This window comes from Scyliorhinus torazame, chromosome 3 (assembly GCF_047496885.1).
Source record: "Scyliorhinus torazame isolate Kashiwa2021f chromosome 3, sScyTor2.1, whole genome shotgun sequence".
NCBI classification, from domain to species: domain Eukaryota; kingdom Metazoa; phylum Chordata; class Chondrichthyes; order Carcharhiniformes; family Scyliorhinidae; genus Scyliorhinus; species Scyliorhinus torazame.
The window spans coordinates 76,798,374-76,816,790 of NC_092709.1; the positions used below are offsets into that span (position 1 = coordinate 76,798,374).

Consider the following 18,417-nt stretch of genomic DNA (forward strand, 5'->3'; position numbering starts at 1 on the left):
CAAATAAAAGATCCTTCAGGCGAACTACCTGCTGAACAAAGGGGAGAAATGATTAACTAAACCGTCATCAATTATCTCAAGACTCAAGCAGGGAGAGATAATGCTCGAGTTACATCAAAATAGACGGCAGCCTCCGCGGACATTATCCGTCAGCTTCAGAGTTTTTGACTGGGTTTGATGCTGGGACATTAGCAGCTGCAACACTCTTTTCTCACATACATATATACACACATTGCACCCACTTCCCAGCACCCACACCACTGCTTTCTTTTTAGCTGTATTCATTGATTGCCTCCCCAGGCCACCGCATTCATCCATCAAAACACGGTTGCTTGTATGCGTCTAATACATAGTACTTCAAATAGAAGACATGTTGTTTGTCTCAGCTGCTGATGCTCTGAAATTCTGGCCCCATTTACATTATGGGACAGATTCCTGCATTCCACCAACAACAGTTAAACAAGAGAACACGTGCCATATTGTTTAAAGATCTCCGTTGCGATTTGATTTTAATGTCTGTGCGTCTTCTTAAATAACTGCTATGGGTCTGTACAGGAAATACATCGAGGTGGGGGGATGGCAGGGGGGAAAGGAGCAGTGAAACATGGAATGAGAGCACAGAAGAGGCTATTTGGTCCAATGTGCCTGTGAACACAAGAACAAATGCAAAGTTCCCATCTCGGAATAGGCTTAAACCACCAAGCTTTTGGTTAACAGCCATTGCTGCTCCAGCATTGCCACCAGAGGAGACAGAAGCAAACACCCACCTCCTGACATTAGTACTGCCTGCCCCAGCTGCAGAAGAATTAATCTATTCGCATTACAGCCCCTGTGGGAAAATCAGGATTGATACGGATCTCTAATCGTTCATGGGATGTGGGTGTCGCTGGTCAAGCCAGCATGTGCTGCCCATCCCTAATTGCCTTTGAATTGAACAGCCACATTGATGTGGATCTAGAGTCACATGCAGGTCATACCAGGTAAGGACAGCAGATTTCCTTCCCTAAAAGACATTAGTGAACCAGATGGATTTTTAAGACAATCGATGGTAGTTTCATGGTCACTATTACTGAGATTAGCTTTTATATTCCAGATTTATTAATTGAATTCTGATCCCACCGGCAGGATTACAATGATGAAATATGAATTAAGTGTTGATGTCAACTGTTGCTTGCCTTACTAACCCCGAGCAGAAGCAGCTAAGTCAGGTATCCTGATTATATCATAAAATAGACACTGAAGCATTGTGAATCCCCATGGTTAAATTGTTGGCAACCAAGGTACTTCTGCGTGGTAATACTGAACCATTTGGAGGTCTGGTGGGTTTGCCTTAATGGGCGATGTACTCCTTACTTCTGGGAAGTGTGGTGGCAGTTAAAGTGCAAGTTAAATCTGATTTGAATTGGCCAATGTCAAATTTGCACGGCACGGAAGACAATTACAACAACAACAATCTTTATTAGTGTCACAAGTAGGCTTACATTAACACTGCAATGAAGTTACTGTGAAAATCCCCTAGTCGTCACACTCCAGTGCCTGCTCGGGCACACTGAGGGAGAATTCAGAATGTCCAAATTACCTAACAGCACGTCTTTCGGGACTTGTGGGAGGAAACCGGAACACCCGGAGGAAACCCATGCAGAGACAGGGAGAACGTGCAGACTCCGCACAGACCTAGTGACCCAAGCCGGGAATCGAACCTGGTACCCTGGAGCTGTGAAGCAACAGTGCTAACCACTGTGCTATCAGTGAATCAAGAGATTTTCAAACTCTGGGCGGTGGGGTGGGCAGATGGGAAGACGTGGATGGAATTTTCCCAGCATAATTTGCTCTGACTTTGGGCAGGAGCAACACGTCGGATGTGAGCTATCGCTTTCCAGGCGATTGGTATTTTCTGTTCTGTGTCAGTAATAAAGGCTGCTCCACAGCAGTGCTGGCAAAAAGCGCAGGAATGTCCAGGGCCCAAGACCCAAAGATGTACAAGGTGGGCGAGACAAGTAAAAAAAAACATAAGGCTAACAATTGCGGATTCCTCTTCGGTATCTTTGTATAAATTATTTAAGCACCACATGCAACAAACTGATAAATCCTGTAACAATTCACCACACATACTTCCCGCAAGGAATGTTTTTCCATATTACCATCTATATTCTGGCCTAGTAGTCTTGGCACTGGTAGAAGAGACCACCTCAATACAATTATAGTTCTTTTTTTTAAATCCCCAAAACTTTGACATTTCTGCTGACAATTATTAGTGGCCTAAAGGTTAACATGCTTCTATGACAGTTTACTGTAACACATGGTTCACTCATTTATATTGATAGAAAGAAAGAACATGCATTCATATATTGCTACATGCTCTGAGATAGTGAGAGTGGGTAAAATTCTGACCAATTATTTAGGGCTGAATTCTCCAGTCCCCCAGCCGCGCGTCATTCGCTGGCGATGGGATTCTATACTCCCGCCTCTTGTCAATGGATTTCACATTGAAACCACCCCATAGTGCCAGGAAACCCATGTGTGGGCAAACACCTCAGGTGGGACAAGTAAATCACAACAGCCGGAGAATTCCAGCCTTAGTTTTTTGGTGTATTCACTGTTTGCATGTGGCGCTCATGGCATCAATGAAAAATGTCACAATCAGCGAATGAATGAATAAGCATTCCATTTATTTTCATTGTTTGAAGAAAGCTTTCCACGAAAGTGAGAGTTCTCCCAACCTCTTCCTCAAATACTGTATTGGCATCTTGTACGTTAACCTGAACAGGCAGCTGAGGCATCTCTGACAATGCTTGACTCCTTCACTTTGGACTATAGTGTCGGCCTAGGTTACAAGGTTGAGTTTCAACAGCCACCTGTCCATTTCTTGCCTGAAAAACAAGTGGTTGGGAGCAAATCAGGGAAGGGGGCCATCTTGGCCAAATCTGGGACAACAAAGCCCACCTAATACAATTTTCAAGTGGGTATTTAAACAGACGTCATCAACAGTGCTATCAAGTGGCACTTATTCAGCAATAACCTGCTCAATGGTGCTCAGTTTGTGTTCCGCTCGGCCGCTCAGCTCCTGACCTCATTACAGCTGTGCTCCAAACATGGACAAAAGAGCTGAACTCCAGAGGTGAGGCAAGAGTGACTGCCATTGTCATGAACCAAGAGTGGCATCAAGGAACCCGATCAAAACTGGAGTGCATAGGAATCAGGGGGAAACTCTGCACTGGAGGGAGTCATACTGAGCACAAAGGAAGATGACTGTGGTCAGTGAAGGGCAATCATTTCAGTCCCAGGGCTAACTGCAGTAGTTTCCCATGGTAGCGTCCTAGGCCAAACTACCTTCAGCTGCTTCATCAATGACCTTCCCTTCATCATAATGTCAGACGTGTGAATGCTCAGTGATGATTGCACAATTTTCAGCACCATTGACGATTCCTCGGATACAGAAGCAGTCCATGTCCACACACAGCATGACCCTGGACAACATTCAGGCTGTTAAGTACCATAAAATATCTGTGCCACACAAGTGCAAATCTCCAACATGAGCAAATCTAACCATTTTCCCTTGACATTACCATCACTGAATTCCCCATTTTCAACATCCAGGGGGTTACCATTGACCAGAAATTGAACTGGACCAGCTATATAAACACTGTGGCTACATGAGCAGGTCAGAAGTTGGGAATTCTGTGGAGAATAACTCACGTTCAGACTCCCCAAAGTCTGTCCACCACTGATGAGGCATAAGTCAGGGGTGTACATCCCGTGAATAAATAAAGAAAACAAAAAGACACACTTGCTTTCCTAAAACAGGAGGGAGGCTGCTTACATAAACAAATAGGGATCCTAGACGGATTCAAATTCTCTGGTTCAATGGGTGGAACTTATTCAAAATATTTGCACCAAGTGAAGAGCAGCCTAACCAAAGGTTCACAAAGAAGTGATTGGGGAATGATCCAATAAAGATTTGGGTCTGAATTTTGCACATGATTTGTGGGCTTGGAAGTGGCCGCGATTGCTGCTACCGGCCATGATTCAAACCTGAACGCAATTTCAGGCTGGCTGGTCAATTAAGGGCCGACCAGCGGGAAACATAACCGGGTGCCAGCAGAGGCGGGAACGTGAAGGGCATTGGGTCTAATCAGGATCTGGTGGAGGATTTAAAGTCGGCAGACACAGTTCCCCGAAGGCTGCCAGCAGTTATTGAGCAGCCTCAGGGAGTTGTCCAGGAGAGATTATAAAAATTGGCATGAGCAGAGGCAGCACGGTGGCGCATTGGTTAGCATTGCTGCCTCACGACGCCGAGGTCCCAGGTTTGATCCCAGCTCTGGGTCACTGTTCTTGTGGAGTTTGCACATTCTCCCCCTGTTTGCATGGGTTTCACCTCCACAACCCAAAGGTGTGCAGGTGGATTGGCCATGCTAAATTGCCCTTTAATTGTAAAAAATGAATTGGGTACTCTAAATTTAAAAAGAATTGGCATGAGGGCAGCATGGTAGCATAGTGGTTAGCACAACTGCTTCACAGCTCCAGGGTACCAGGTTCGATTCCCGGCTTGGGCCACTGTCTGTGCGGAGTCTGCACATTCTCCTCGTGTATGCGTGGGTTTCCTCCAGGTGCTCCGGTTTCCTCCCACAGTCCAAAGATGTGCAGGTTAGGTGGATTGGCCATGCTAAATTGCCCTTAGTGTCCAAAATTGCCCTTAATGTTGGGTGGGGTGCTCTTTCCAAAAGCCGGTGCAGACTCGATGGGCCAAATGGCCACCTTCTGCACTGTAAATTCTATGAGTTATGACCTCAGCATCCACTGGACACACCAGCGGGAAGGCAATGCTGGTGGGCATTCTGCCCCCCACTTTTGGTGGAGTCAGTGAGTGCCAAGTGGGGCATTCTCATACCCCATGATGGCAAAAGAAGACCACCACACCAGACTAAGAATATCAGGTCAGCAGGCATGACATTGTGCATCATACCAGGATCTTGAGATGCAAAAGGTTTAATGATCTTCTATGTTCAGCTAGGGTGAGTACTGATTTGGAATTATTCTGTCTGGAGATGTCTTGAAGTATAGCAGTCCTTCAGTACACTCAAAGGTGCAAGATTCAGAGTAGCAAAAGGGCCACATACCTGTGCTGGCCAGTGTTGTAATGTCTGCCAACTAGCCGTAGGTGCATAGAAGGATGAGGTGAGCAAATCTGACAGGTACCTCAACCTGGTTCTCCGGCAAAGTGGAATAGGAGGTGGGTGCGAGGCTAATGTGGTGTTGCAGATAGATTAATAAATGCACTTTTGTCCAGACAGGAGAAGAGAATCCATTATGCAGTGGAGTGTACCTGAACGAGTGGGTGGGATGGTCAACCTGCTCATAATGAGCAATTCTGAGATGGATGCCGTCGAGTTAGAGTGCAAATGTGGAGCAAGGTCATCAGGTCACGGAGAGGCAGAGGCTCAGTGGAAGGTAAGAGTCCAGTGGATGGATGTGAGACTGGTGAAGAGTGGAAACAATATAGGGTCATCACATCTCAAAATGAGAAGTTCTGAGCAAGAAATCCCAGTGATCCAGCGATCACGATGCCACCATGATGTAGTTGTCCAGTCTCACCAGCCCATCTAAGCATGCACATTGATTATGTGATGGTTGATACTATAGATATTTTGTCTTCCTCCCTCCGATGCGCCATCCTCCAGAGACTGCCGGAGCCCGAGGATCCTCATTTGACATCCGAGGAGGAACCACAGATAGATCCATCTGCTTTCTCACTAACAGGCACTGGCACAGATACAAGCACATTAGTGGGGATTGATTCATCAGCTCAGATGGCACTGCACAGTGGGGAAGGCACGGAACACTCATATGAGGAGCAGGTGGAGGCAGAGAGTACACTGGGTGCCAGCTGATTGCTGGAGACCAGGACCATGCTGAGATGCTGAGTTGGAGGAAAAATTAGTCTCTGGAGTCGTCCATCAGGCTGCAGATGATGGATGTCCAGCGGGATGTACTGTAAGATTTTGAGGAAACCCCTGAGTGTCTGTGTGCCATGGTCTAAGTCATGGAGGGGTTCATGCGGCATATGACCCTTTTACTGACCCTGAGCATTGAGCACTCAGCCTTCACTGAGAGAGTGGAGACTCTCTTGGAGAGGAAATTCCAGGAAATCAATCCAGGGTTCCTGGGGTTGGTTGGACCTGCAAGCCCACACACTGATGGTGAACCCAGGAGGTCTTTGCTGCTGTGAGAGATGGATGGGCACCTAGTCTCTCTGCCAGGTGCCTGTCTAGCAGTGATGAGCTGCGAAGTCCAAACCTACCTCAGGCTGGCTGACGAGCTGCCTGTCATCGCTGTGGTTTGCTCTCATGGCGCTCCAGACAAGGGCAGCAGATTCTTTGCCCCTCTGCCAGTGACTGTGACATCCTCTGAGGTCGCGAGGACTAAGCAGTGGCCAGTAATTTCCCAGGTGGAACCTGCTCAGGCACCGGCAGTCAGAGGACAACTGCCAAGGTCTTCAGGGCTGCCACAACAGTAGGGTGAACAATCTGCCTCCACTGCCATTGCCAGAGAGGGGGTGTGGGGTGTGGCTGGTTGGCACCATGACGTAGCACTTGCAAGCTTAAGTATAAAGTGCTGTGACTCAGGAGGTGGTTTTCATGGCGGACGTTCATTCATTTCAACAATGCAATGTATTATTTTTGTGTAACCGTGGCAGCTATTTAATATATTGTTCCCTCTTTGCAACTCTGATAAAAATTTAAATCAAGATTTGTTTCAATGCCCTGAGGTGTCCTTCATGTTTTTCATGGGGGCAGGCTTCTTCAGTGCCTGACAATAGATGGCAGGGCAGCAATTGGGTCAAAATCCTGGAACTCCCTTCCTAACAGCACTGTGGCTGTACCTACACCACATGGACTACAGCGGTTCAAGAAGGCAGCTCACCACCATCTTCTCAAGGGCAATTAGGGATGGGCAATACATGCTGGCCGAGCCAACGAAGACCACATTCTGACAAACAAATTTTTAAAGAACTTTATTACAGAGGTTGTGAGATGATATTGAGTCATGGCACTGTATTGTCAGAAATGTGTGTGAGGGGGCAGCACGGTGGCACAGTGGTTAGCATTGCTGCCTACGGCGCTGAGGAGTCTGCACATCCTCCCCGTGTTTGCGTGGGTTTCACCCCCACAACCCAAAGATGTGCAGGGTAGGTGGATTGGCCATGCTAAATTGCCCCTTAATTGGAAAAAAAATAATTGGCTACTCTAATTTTTAAAAAAAATAAATGTCTTCCTCCTCATCCTCACCCTGTGCCTGCCAGGCTCCTCATCTATCTGTAAAGTCTTCCTCTAAGGCACATGGAAATACCTCGGTATCCTCATCCTCGAGTGGGTGCCCCCCTGCCAGTTCCAGATTGTGCAGAATGCAACAAACCATGATGATAAATGGCACTCACTCTGGAGGGTATTTCAGGGCACCCCCATAACGATCCAGGCAGCAGAACTTTAGCTTCTGTAGCCCTCTCAACCCAGCCCCTGGTAGGCATGACACCAATTGTACCCCTCATTCGCTTCTGTCCAAGAGTGCTGGAGTAGCGTCATGAGACACCTTTTCAACAGATACCCTTTGTCACCCAGAAACCAACCATCTAGCCGAGCAGGAGCTACGGACAGCCTTGGTACCCATCGCAGAATGTATGCATCGCTGGAGCTGCCTAGGTACTTTGCGTATGCTTGAAGAATTGAGTCCGGTGGTTGCATACTATCTGCATGTTCATGGAGTGGCAATCCTTCTTATTCACAAAGGTATCCGGCTGACCCACTGGAGCCTTGATAAGACCTTAAGACATAGGAGCAGAATTAGGCCATTCGGCCCATCGTGCCTGCGCCGTCTTTCAAACATGGCTGATATATTTCTCATCCACATTTGCCTGCCTTCTCCCCATAACCCCTGATCCCCTTATTAATCAAGAACCTATCTGTCTCTTTCTTAAAGATATTCAGTGATTTGGCCTCCACAGCCTTCTGCGGCAAAGAGTTCCACAGATTCATCACCCTCTGGCTGAAGAAATTCCTCCTCATCTCTGTTTTAAAGGATCGTCCCTTCAATCTGAGGCTGTGCCCTCGGATTCTAGTTTTTTTTTTTGCTGGTTGCATGAGCGCAGTTGATGGCACTCTGAATGAAGGGGAACCGAGCAATTGCTGTGAAGCTTATGGTTGCTCACCCTGACTATTTCGGTGTACCCGGTAATGAGTGAGTGTGTGGACCTGTCTGAACAGAGCGACAGTTACAAGCTCTGAACCCCTAATAACTCAAACAACCAGTGCTTCAGCCCCTTTTTATCCTGCCCTTGCATGAGAAAAGTGAAAAGCGTGGGGGAGGACAGTCGTGGGAGAGAACGGGGCCTGGAAGCACCACTAGAACTGAGTGAGGTCATGGAGAGTATTAGTTCCATGCAGGTGGGAAGGCTCCCGGACCGGACCATTTCCCGGCTGACTTCTGCAAATGATTTCCGACATCACTGGCCCCGCACCTGTGGGAGATGTTCATAGATTCACTAGCTAGGGACATCCTGCTTCCTACGCTAGCACAAGCCTCAATCTTGCTGATACCCAAGAAAGACAAAGACGCAAAAGAATGTAGTTCTTACAGACCCATCTCGCTGCTAAACGAGCAGCACGGTAGCACAAGTGGCTAGCATTGTGGCTTCACAGCGCCAGGGTCCCAGGTTTGATGCCCCGCTGGGTCACTTGTCTGTGCGGAGTCTGCACGTTCTCCCCGTGTCTGCGTGGGTTTCCTCTGGGTGCTCCGGTTTCCTCCCACAGTCCAAAGATGTGCAGGTTGGGTGGATTGGCCATGCTAAATTGCCCCTTAGTGTCCAAAAAGGTTAGGAGGGATTATTGGGTTATGGGGATAGGGTGGAAGTGAGGGCTTAAGTGGGTCAGTGCAGACTTGATGGGCCGAATAGCCTCGTTCTGCACTGTATGGTCTATGTTCTAAATGCAGACGCGAAAATACTGGCCAAGATCGTAGCCAAGAGGCTGGAGGACTGCGTACCAGAGGTGGTAGCAGAAGACGAAAGGGGCTTTGTCAAGAGTAGACAGCTGAAATTGAACACCAGATGCCTGCTAAATGTGATCATGACCCCATCCGGAAAGAGAACACCAGAGGTGATCGTCTCCTGGACGCAGGAAAGGCCTTCCACTGAGTCGAATGGAAGTACCTCATGCAGGTACTGGAGCGGTTCGGGCTTGGAACAGGGTTCACTGCTTGGGTGAAAATCCTGTACAACACTTCCACAGCGAGCATACGGAAAAATACCACCAGCTCTAAGTGCTTCCAGCTGCACAGCAGCACAAAGCAGGGATGCCCGTTGTCCCTGCTGCTGTTTGCCCTAGCGATCGAACCACTGGCGATCGCGCTTAGGACGGCAAGGAACTGGAAGGGGATCCGGAGAGGAGACAGAGAGCACAGAGACTTGCTCTTCGCAGATGATCTGCTTCTCTACATCTCGGACCCGCAAAGCAGCATGGAAGGAATCATAGCACTCTTGAAAGAGTTTGGAGCCTTCTCGGGCTACAAACTTAATCTGAGTGAAAGCGAGATCTTCCCGGTGAACCCATAGGGGGGAGGGACAGAACTGGAGGAATGGTGGAGACAGGACAAGGGGACACTGACAGTTAGGGACTCCTACACTGACAACGCTCGAGGAACTGACAGAAATGTTCCAGCTGACGGGGGGGAATGAACTAAGGTACTTTTGTAGGGAAACGGGGATGTACCCACGACCACCACAACAATCACTACTAGAGGACCTACTGGACGCAGACATCCTAGGGAAAGGGAACTATGGTGACATGTATGAGTGACTACTGGACACGATGAGGGAGAAAGACTTGAGGGTTGAAATAGGGTGGGTATTCTGGAGCGAAGCACTGCACAGGGTTAACTCCACCTCTACATGTGCAAGGCTGAAAGTGGTACACAGAGCCCACCTAACTAGAACCCAAATGAACAGGTTCTTCCCAGAGGTGGAGGACAAATGCAAATGGTTCCAGCGAGGCCTGGCCATCCACGCCCACATGTTCTGGTCTTGCTCCAGACTTGCAGGTTCTGGACAGCATTCTTCGAGGCAATGTCCAAAGTGGCGGGGATGTAAGTGGAGTCATGCCCAAGAGTGGCAGTCTTCGGGATATCAGAACAGCCAGATCTATTCATAGGGAGGAGTGCCGATACCCTTGCCTTTTCTGCCCTTTTCGCCCGCCGGAGAATTCTGCTCGGCTGGCGATCAGCAGCACCACCCAAAACTGCAGACTGGCAGTCCGACCTATCGGAATTTATCCAAATGGAGAAAATTAAATTCGCCACCTGAGGGTCGGAAGTGGGTTTCCACAAAACGTGGGAGCCATTCACTCGGTTATTCCAGACCGGTTTGTAGCCAACAGCCGATAAGCCAAAGAACAGGAGAGGGTAGTCACAATAATGCAAGGAGGGGGCGGGGGGGACAGGGACGGGAACAAAGAGACATGGAACCCAACCATGCCCAACAAATGGCACGAGATACGGCATTACACCAACGCAACTGGAGCAGGGTGCAAGAATAGATGAGGGAAGAATGCACGCAACAAGGCCGGGGGTGCAGAGTGGGGGACCCAGGAAAAAAAGAGGGAGGGGGAATAGAGAACCCAGCCAGACTAAAAGATCTACTGGATAAACGAAAAACAGGAAACCATAACCACTATTATAAAAAATGTAAGACGACTGATGTAAATAACAGAGGCTGACCAATGCTTAAATAGCTTCCTTTACCCTTTTTTTCCCCGTTGACTTCAAATGTATATACACACTTACCCTTGTAAGTACTCCACCTCCACATGCCACAAGAATCTCAATAAAAACATTTTAAAAAAAGAAAAGAAAGGTTCTCTAAACCAAAGGCAGGTAAAAAGAAAAGCAAAAACACCCAAATTAATTGATTACTTTAACTTATATAACTTAATCTTTTGTACAAAAAGGAGTCATTAAGGGGTCTAGTCATGGCAGGCGAGCTCGCACCGGTGTTATCTGCTCCTGTGCTAGGTGGCAGATCATGGAAGCTCCAGGTGTCCCTGGTGGCCACGTGTGCAGGAAGGGTATCAAACTGCAGCTACTGACTAACCGCATTTCGGAGCTGGAGCGGAGGGTGGATTTTCTGTGGAGCATCCGCGATGCTGAGCAGGTCATGGATGGCACGTTCAGTGAAGTGGTCACACTGCAGGTGAGGATTGAACAGGCAGAGAGGGCATGGGTGACCACCAGGAACAATAGAGGTAGGCAGGTAACGCAGGAGTCCCCTGTGGCCATCCCCTTTCTAACAGATATACCGTTTTGGATACTGTTGGGGGGGGGGGGGGGGGGGGGGGGGAATGACTATACAGAGGAAAAATGTGGCAGCCAACTTAATGGCACCATGCGTGGATCTGCTGCACAAGAGGGAAGGGGGAAGAATGGCAGGGCTTTGGTGGTAGGGGACTCAATTGTTAGGCGACCATTTAAGCGCTACTGTGGCCATTAACGTGACTCCAGGATGATGCGTTGCCTCCCTGGTGCCAGGGTGCAATATGTCACTGGACGGCTGCAGGGCATCCTGAAGGGGGATGGTGAAATGACAGGGGTCGTGGTACATGTTGGTACCAGTGACATCGGTAGAAAGAGGGAAGAGGTCTTGCATAAGGAAATGAGGGAGCTAGGCTGTAGAGTAAAAAGCAGGACCTCTCAGGTTGTAATCTCTGGATTGCTCCCAGTGCCATGCGCTAGCGAGTATAGAAAAAGGAGAATAGCACAGATGAATGTGTGGCTTAAGAGTTGGTGCAAGAGGGAGGGTTTTACATTCCTGGACCACTGGGACCATTTCTGGGGAAGGTGGGACCTGTACAAGCGGGATGGTCTACATCTGAACCAGAGCGAGACTATCATCCTTGCTCGTGGGTTTGCCAGTGCTGTTGAGAGGAGTTTAAACAAATTTGGCAGGGGTTGGGTACACGGACCGATAGCAGAATGGGGACACAGTGGGCTGAGTTCTCCACTGTTGGGATTCTCCGTTGCACCGACAGCCCGGGGATTTCCCGACGGTGAGGGGCTGCCCACAATGGGAAACCCCATTGGCAGTCTGGCGAAATGGAGAATCCCAGGGGCGCGCCGTACCAGAAATCTGGTGTGGCGGGGTGGAGAATCTATCCCAGTGCATCACAGAAAAACAGTCAAGTCAGTGGGAATGCAGCGGTAGTAAGTTTCAGGAGAGTAAGACAAGACTGAATGGCTTCTACTTTAATGCCCGGTGTATTACAGTAAAACAGGCGAGTTAAGGGTGAGGGTTGACACGTAGAATTATGATATAGTAGACATCATGGAGACGTGGTTGGCAGAGGGGCAGGATTGGCAGCTTAACATCCCGGGATACAGAATCTTCAGGAGGGACAGCGGAGGGGGCAAAAGAGGAGGAGGCATTGCACTATTTGTTAAGAAGTCAATTACTGCAATAATGAGAGATGACATCTTGGGGGTGATGTTCAATGAAGTTTTGTGGGTAGAGCATAGGAATAAAAAAAGGGCAGCCACATTGCTAGGTGTTTATTATAGAACCCCAGATAGTCAGCGAGAAATTGAGGAGGAAATATGTGCGCAATTTGCAGAAGTGTGCAAAAATAATAGGGTAATTATAGTGGGTGATTTCAACTTCCCCAACATTAACTGGGATATTCATTGTGTTAAGGGCTTAGGTGGAGCAGAGTTCGTAAAATGTATACAAGAAAACTTATTAGCTCAACATGTGGAGGGTCCAACAAGGGATGCTGCAATGCTGGACCTAATTCTGGGAAATGAAGCCAGACAGGTGGTTGATGTGATGGTGGGGGAGCATTTTAGTGATAGTAACCACAATATGGTGCAATTTAAGTTTGTTATGGAGAAGGAAAGAGACAAATTGCAGAAAAAGATGTTGGATTGGGGGAGAGCAGCCATTAGTAAAATAAGGCAGGATATGGCCAAGGTGGATTGGAACAAGTTACTGGTGGGGAGATCTACAGAAGAGCAGTGGGGGGTGGGGGGGGGGGTGTTAGAGGAAATGGGGAGGGTACAGGCCCAACATGCTCCCTCGAGGGTAATAGGAAGGAGTAACAAGCCCAGTGAATCGTGGGGCGGCACGGTGGTACAGTGGTTCATACTGCTGCCTCACAGCTCCAGGGTCCCGGGTTCAATTCCAACCTCAGGGTGACTGTCTGTGTGGAATTTGCACTTTCTCCCCATGTCTGCGTGGGTTTCCTCTGGGTGCTCCGGTTTCCTCCCACAGTCCAAAGATTAGCAGGTTAGGTGGATTGGCCATGCTAAATTGCCCCTTAGTGTCCAAAGGTTAGTTGGGATTACTGGGTTACGGGGATAGATTGGAGGAGTGACCTTAAGTTTAAGTCGGGCGCTCTTCCCAAGTGATGGTGCAGACTCGATGGGCCGAATGGCCTCCTTCTGTATTGTAAATTCTATGATTCTATGAACCACGGATGACCAGAGACACTCAGGATACAACGAGAAGGAAGAGAGAGACTTTTAATAAGTACAAGGGGAACAAATCAACAGAGGCATTAGTGGAGTGCAGGATGGAGCTTAAGGAAGCAATGAGCAGAGCAAAGAGGAGATATGAGAAATCTCTAGCTGGTAAAAGTAGGGAAAATCCCAATTCTTTTTTTTTAATTTAGAGCATTCAATTATTTTTTTTCCAATTAAGGGGCAATTTAGCGTGACCAATCCACCTGCACTGCACATCTTTGGGTTGTGAGGGTGAAACCCACGCAGACACGGGGCGAATGTGCAAACTCCACACGGACAGTGACACAAGGCCGGGATTTGAACCCTGGTCCTCAGCGCCGTAGGCAGCAGTACTAACGACTGTGTCATCTGTCATGATATGCAGACACACGCATAATGATATACAGACAAGCAGCTAATGGACACCGAGAACAGGACACTCGGGGTGGGATCTGACTATAAAAGACACAAGGCACTCACACTCCGCTTCTTTCCACAGATGAACATCTAGAGAGTCAATCAAGGGTGTTGTTACAATCTCACACCGCCACCACGTGGCTAAGAGCTAGTCTGGTTCAGTCAGATAAAGTAACCACACTTAAGTTAGCAGAGAGTCGAACTCACAGAGAACTGTGCTAACTGTGCTATTAGTTCAATAAACCCGATTGAACTAACTTCAAGGTCTGGAGTATCTTTTTGATCAAAACTGCATCCAGTTGCAGCCAGTATTATACCAGTGCACCTAATATGACATGATACCAGGTGACGACTAATTTAAGGTGGCTTACCTCAGTCCGTTCCGTGACGACCAGCAAATGTATCCCGGCACCATGGAGAAGATTCAGGCTCCTCACCAACTCAGGACCTCCGGCAATCTCAGTGCCAACTGGCGGATATTCAAGCAAAAGTTTCTGCTGTACATCGAAGCCTCAGACCTCGAGGGTGCGTCTGATGCAAGAAAGATCGCGCTTCTCCTCTCAACAGCGGGTGATCAAGCCATCAAACTCTTCAATTCTTTTAACTTCACCGAAGGCCAGGACAAGACAAAGTTTCAGACTATCCTGGACAAGTTTGACAGTCACTGTGAAGTGGACACCAATGAAATCTTCGAGCACTACAGATTCAAACAACGTCTTCAAGGTAAAGATGAATATTTCAATGCCTTCTTAACTAGCCTTCGCCTGCTAGCGCTGTCCTGCAACTTTGGTGATATTGCTGACTCCATGATCAGAGATCAAATCGTTTTTGGAGTTCACTCTGATCCTCTGAGAGAGCAGCTACTGAAAATCAAGCATATGACCCTGCCAGTCGCGATTGAAAGATGTACAGTGCATGAGCACGCCAAAAATCGGTATCCCCAATACAAATCGGCTGAAAATGAGAAACTTGCCTCCCACTAGGCAGTGAGTGTGCAGGTCATCTCCCGGATGCAGCGCCTCAGCATTGAAGACAGCGGCCATCTCGCGCGCTTTTCCCTGAGCCCCACGCATGTGCGATGCGAACGGGATAACGAAGCGGCCGACACCCGCACTGCGCAGGTCGAGACGTCTGCCGACCACACTGCACATTTGCGACGACGTACACCGCGTCGCGACGCCGACGTCATGACGTGCCCAAACGGTGGCAATGCCCACTTAAAGGGACACTGCCCTGCAAGAGGCAGGCGATGTTTAAACTGCGGGAAGCCTGGGTACTATGCAGCCTTGTGCAGGTCTGCACCACCAGCGCTCCCAATTCAGACGACGGCGCGTCCAGAATGTGCAACGACGATTACAGGATTCTGATCCTGGCAGTACAACGGATCCAGAGTACGAGTGCCTGGAGTCCACCTACCGAGTGGGCACCGAGTGGGCATCATTACCACACGTGAACATGCCACTTCTAACTCATCTCGCATTCAGTCCATCCTCGCTGTGGATTCGGAGGGCAAATGGCGTGCGGTGATGCAGGTCAACCGCTGCTCCAACCAGTTCAAGTTGGACACAGGTGCTTCTGCCAACCTCCTCTCACAGGCAGACTTCAAATGCATCAAGAAGCCCCCCCCAAGGTCCTTCCAGCAGCCTGACAGCTCCTGGACTATAACGGTAATGCCATCACGGCACTGGGGTCTTGCTATCTACTCATCTCCAACCGGAGTACCCATGCACTGCTAAGGTTTGAAATTGTCAAGTCGGACAGGCATCCCTTCTGGGCATGCCTGCAAAAAGCTAAACCTGGTGCTGCGGGTTTATTCAACTACATCCTCCAACGTGGATCTTCAAGCTGGCATTGACGACATCCTCGCTCAGTATCCAGATGTGTTTGACGGGATGGGCAATTTGCCATATCGGTACAAGATCCTACTGTGACCTGATGCCAAGCCAGTGGTCCATACTCCACGCCGGGTCCTGGCTCCGCTGAAGGAGCGCCTGAAGGACCAGCTCAAGGAGCTGCAGCAGCAGGGGATCATTTCCAAGTCACCGAACCGACTGACTGGGTCAGCTCGATGGTGGTGGTTAAAAAACCCTCTGGAGACCTGAGCATCTGCATTGATCCCGTGGATCTCAACCAGAATATAATGCGTGTACACTACCCCATCCCGAAGCGGGAGGAACTCACCAGTGAGATGGCACATGCACGGTTTTTCACGAAGTTAGATGTGTCACATGGATTCTGGCAAATCCAGCTTGATGAGTCCAGCAGAAGGCTCTGCACCTTCAACACACCGTTTGGCAGGTACTGCTATAACCATATGCCGTTCGGCATCAGAGATACTTCATCGCATCATGGAACAGATGATGGAGGGGTTCATGTGTACGTGGACGACATCAGCATATGGTTCACGACCCCCGAGGAGCATGTTTCCCGTCTCCAACAGGTATTCCCCTGTGTCCACACCAATGGCCTGAAGCTGAATAGAGCCAAATGCTGCTTTGGCAAGTTCCTAGGTGACCAGAGCTCTCAGCTGGGCATGTGCCCCCACACAAACAAGGTCAAGGCCATCGCGGCTATGAAGGTCCCGGAAGACAAGGTGGCGGTATTGCGCTTCCTGGGCATGGTCAATTTTCTGGGAAAAGTTCATCCCAAACATGGCCTCACACACCACGGCCCTACAAAACCTATTGAAGAAGTCCACTGCCTTCGAGTGGAAGGCGGCCCATCAGGCAGAATGGTTGGAGGTGAAAGCCAAGCTCACCACTGCGCCCGTATTGGCATTTTTCGACCCAGACAGGGAAACAAAAATCTCGACAGATGCGAGCCAGGATGGCACTGGTGCAGTCCTGCTGCAACGCAATGATACTTCAACCTGGGCACCGGCTGCCTACGCATCAAGGGCAATGACGCCCACCGAACAAAGGTATGCACAAATCGAGAAGGAATGCCTGGGCCTTCTCACTGGCATTCTCAAGTTTCACGACTGTGTCTACGGCCTGAAGGCATTCACTGTCGAGACGGATCACAGGCCCCTGGTCCACATTATCCACAAGGACCTTAATGACATGACGCCTCAGTTGCAGCGCATCCTCCTCAAACTCAGACGGTACGACTTTGACCTAGTCTACACGCCTGGCAAGGAGCTCATCATTGCCGATACACTGTCCCGCTCCACCACCGTACCTAGTGAACCACTGAACGTCATCCGGCAAATTGAGTCACAGGTTGAGTTACAGGTGCAGTTGTGTGCTAGCACCCTCCCAGCATCTGATGAGAAGGTGCTTCGACAGCCAAAGACCCCCTCTTGCAGCGTGTTATGCAACACCTAGCCAATGGCTGGAAAAAAGGGCAGTGCCCTCAATTTTTCAATGTCAAGGACGACCTGACGGTGGTTGATGGTATGCTCCTGAAACTGGACCGGATTGTAATTCCACATAGTCTCCAGAGCTTGGTGCTCCGTCAAATCCATTGGGGCCACCTGGGTGTGGAAAAGTGCGGACGCAGAGCCAGGCAGGCTCTCTACTGGCCCGGGATCTGCCAGGACATCGCAAACATGGTCCTTAACTGTGCGACCTGTCAGCACTTCCAGCCAGCGCAGAGTAAGGAGACACTTCAGCAGCATGAAATCGAAACCTCTCCGTGGGCAAAGGTTGGCATCGACATCTTTCATGCAAATGGTCGTGGTTACGTGTTAATCATTGATTACTTTTCCAATTACCCTGAAGTCGTGAAGATGTCAGACTTCACATCTCGGACCGTCATCAAGGCCTGTTAGGAGACGTTCTCCAGGCATGGTATCCCGCTCAATGTCATGAGTGACAATGGCCTGTGCTTCAGCAGCCATGAATGGTCTATGTTTGCCCAGTCGTATCAGTTCAAACACGTCACTTCCAGCCCACACTATCCGCAGTCAAACGGAAATGTTGAGAAAGGGGTGCACATAGTGAAGCAGCCCATTTGCAAGGCCGCGGATTTCGCTTCTGACATTCACCTTGCGCTGCTTGCGTACAGGGCGACCCCACTGTCCACTGGCATGTCGCCGGCTCAACTCCTGATGAACAGGGACCTGAACGACACTTCCAGCCATACACGTACCCAACCTGGATCACCTCCCGGTGCTGCAGAAGGTGCAGCAACTCCGAGACTGGCAAAAACAGGGCTATGAAGCTCATGCCACCGATTTGCCCGTGTTATCCCCATCAGACACTGTTCGGGTCAAGATCCCTGATGGAGGCTGGTCAGCTCCAGCTGTCGTTGTTCGACAGGCTGCCCTCTGCTCGTATGTTGTGCATCTGGCTGATGGTTCTTTGTGCAAAGAGACAGGCGGGCACTGCGCAACGTTGCCTGCCCGCAACAACATTCTTCTCCGTTTCCTTCCGTTGTTTTGCCACCTCCTCATACCTCGACTCACGAGGCCACCAATCAGGCTTCAATCCCGCCTATTAAGGCGCTGTCGTCCCCACCATC

At 49.3% G+C, this 18,417-nt stretch overlaps 1 protein-coding gene across 1 annotated transcript in view; it reads right to left on the reverse strand.

The window, feature by feature from the left end:
- alpk1 (alpha-kinase 1) overlaps positions 1–18,417 on the reverse strand; it is a 217,095-nt gene that overhangs the window by 139,109 nt on the left and 59,569 nt on the right. The window lies entirely within an intron of this gene.